The following is a 3,069-nucleotide window of genomic DNA, read 5'->3' on the forward strand; positions in this document are numbered from 1 at the left end:
GGTGTTTTAAACCTTTCCACAAAATCAACACTTACCTCAAAATATTTTAATTTAGAACTTATAATGATATTTATTGTTTAAACCTTACAAAAAAATAGATTTTACAAAAGCATTTTTATATTAGATTTATAATGATGACCATTATTTCATATATAAACTAATTTTAAGCCTTTTTAATGACGGAAATTGTAACACCCCAAAAATGTGTAATTTAATTATTGTGCCTTTAAACATTTAGGTATGTAAAATAATAACTTTAGTGATTAACTAAGTTAAGTGGAATGGACTTTGTGTAGAAAGGATGAAAGTTGTGCTTTAATAAATAACAAATGAAACTATAGGGGTTGAAAGTGTATAATTGAATGAAAGATTGAAAAAAAAAAAAAAGAGAGTGCAGTGTGTGTATGTGTATATGGTACGAGAGAGAGGGAGAGAAGGAGAAAAACCTTCTCCTTCAACAACAACAAGAAATTCAGCAAATCAAAAAGGTTCTAGGCCTGAAATTGAATGCATGTATTGAGATTCTTGATCATCTAAGTGTCTCTAACATAAGGTAAGTTGAATTTCATGATTTGATGATCTTTCATGTAGTGGGTTGTAATCAATCCATGAAATTATATGGAATTAAGCATGAATATTGTTTGGAATTATCATGTAGAAGATGGATTATGCTTGAATTTGATTATCTTGATGATTTGAAACAAAACCCATTTGTAGTGATAGGAAGATGAAGTATAATGATCATGTAGGTGCAAGATTTGAACAATGTTGATGTATGAATGTATATGTAGTAGACTATTTATAAATGAAATTGATATAGGATGAATATTATGTGAGCTTAGTTGATTTGATGATCCAAGATATGAATTAGTAGGAATGTGCATAGATTACTTGTACATTATGCTTTACTAGTGGTATGCACACCAAGTGTTTGATGAAATGCCTTGAACAAAGATTTCTATATGACAAAGATGATCTCATGTGTGTATAATGATAGATGATTAGACTTGGTAAATGATAGATTGTTAATTTGATTATGTGGAGAAAAGAATGGGAACGAAGACATGAGATTAAACTATGTTGATTGTAAAAAAATGTAGGAGTGAAAAAGGAGGAAACGAGCCATTCCGGGTCACAAACAAGGCAACGTAAAGGTAAGTTCCCTCGCTCATAAAATATTATTAGTATGTATTAATTTGAAATGTTATTAACTTGGAGATGTTATCATGTAATTGTAATGAGTTAGTGTAAGCCGAAAAATGTTAAGGATATGGGTTGAATGAGTTGAATGGGCAATGCGCCAAGATGAGAATTTCATGTTTGGAAGAAGGTTTAAAAAGTCTTATTGTGGTTCGACTAATAATTTGATGTCTTATAAATTTATGATTTAAAATGTTTAATGGTTTGGTTGTATGTAGGAAAGGCTACTTGATCGATGGCACTACTTGGATCGAACACACTCATGATGCACGCTTCCGCGAAGATCCTATTTATGGTTTAAACTTTTGGTTAAATGTTTTTGTTAAAACGGGTCTTTTGTATGTAAGTCAACCCGGTAGTGGTTAGGTATTAAACTTGTAGTTAAAGACTTGGTTAATACTTTATGAAATATTGGGGGTATAAACTCTTTTGTTAGTTAATATGAAGTTAAATGCAGAATTTTACTTCTAAATTATTCGACCCGTTTGGTACTTTGCCTAATGAAGTTCGTTAGTTTCATTTTTAAAAGTTTAGACCTTACAAGTTGGTATCAGAGCCGAGGTTTGAGGGATTTAAGCATTAGAGTTAAAATGCTTGAACTCAAACCGAAAGCTCGTATGAAAGTGTGTTCGTTCCGAAGCGCTATGCAAGTAAGTAAATTGTAAATTTTGATTATGCTTATAGTTAGAAATGGGAAGGGATTATGGTTAGTTTACAATAAAGATTTATTGAGATGTAGGGGAATGTTACGGGGGACTCCGTGGGACCGTTTCGGGTCGAAAAACGGCCTGGAAATGAAGTTTTTAAGTTAATCAGCGTCTGCGCAATGGAGAGACCGTCGGCGACGGCCCCTTGTGGCGTCGGCGACGGCACCCTTTCATTCGACGGGTTAACTTGCTGTCTACGCACTTTTTCAGCGACGCAACTTTATACAGGCCGTCGGCGACGCACTCATGTGCCGTCGGCGACGGCACCTCCTTGACTGCTTTTTCCGATTTGTTTGTTTGATATGCGAGGCTCTTTAATTCAGTTCTAGTATTCAATTAAACGCTAGGAACATCTCAAATTGATTATGAAACTGAGAATTCATGATAGCTAACATGTTTTAATGATGAATGTGGGAAAGAATGGGAAGTCTCAAACACGAACGAATAAAGTAATTAACGTATTTAGAATGATGTAAAGGAAGATTGGATGGGTTTATGATTTATGAAAATGAATTACTAAGAACAAATGATGTATAAAAAGGTAAGGAGAACGAATGAAAGAAAGAAAGATAAGAAAGGAAAGTAAGCCTACAACTTATAATGGAACATGTTCAATTTCTCCTTCGCTTGGGAACATGTAAGGGCGGATAAGAAGTCATGTGACTCGAATTGTGCTATGATAATATGTCTCGGGAATATAAAATTTCGGAAAGAAGGATACGAATGTATGTAATAATAAGTCCTTTGACTTATTGATGGCATGTAGATGATTCGTGATCGTTTTGACCAATTTATAGAATGAACGGAAGGAAAGTTATGAAAGTCAGAATGTTAGAATAAATTAAGTATGCTGAAAGAGGGATGATAAAGTATGCGTAAGAATGAAATTTTAAATTGAATAAGTAAGAAATGGTATTGATTTAGAATGTTTTTGTAGATGCAGACAAGAATGTGTGATTAATATAAGAAGTATATAACATTCGTGAGACCGTGATAATTATCACTAGTATGTCCGGTAGAACCGGGAAGTAGGTTGACGTGTGGATAAAAGGAGTTGTAAGACTCTTAAGAAAATGTGAGTATTCCATAAGAATGAAAGGTTTGAATCTGTAGTTAGGTCCGGATCAAACATATAAGGACGAAAGGTATGAATGAAAAGTTT

General features: G+C 33.4%; 1 long non-coding RNA gene across 1 annotated transcript; it reads left to right on the forward strand.

The window, feature by feature from the left end:
* Nucleotides 1-410: 410 nt before the first annotated feature.
* Nucleotides 411-1,638, forward strand: LOC110881656. Its single transcript, XR_002559837.2, has 3 exons — nucleotides 411-553; nucleotides 1,101-1,154; nucleotides 1,419-1,638. It is a non-coding gene; the product is annotated as an uncharacterized LOC110881656 (long non-coding RNA).
* The last annotated feature ends 1,431 nt before the right edge of the window (nucleotides 1,639-3,069 follow it).

The sequence above is a fragment of the Helianthus annuus genome, chromosome 6 (genome assembly GCF_002127325.2).
Source record: "Helianthus annuus cultivar XRQ/B chromosome 6, HanXRQr2.0-SUNRISE, whole genome shotgun sequence".
NCBI classification, from domain to species: Eukaryota; Viridiplantae; Streptophyta; class Magnoliopsida; order Asterales; family Asteraceae; genus Helianthus; species Helianthus annuus.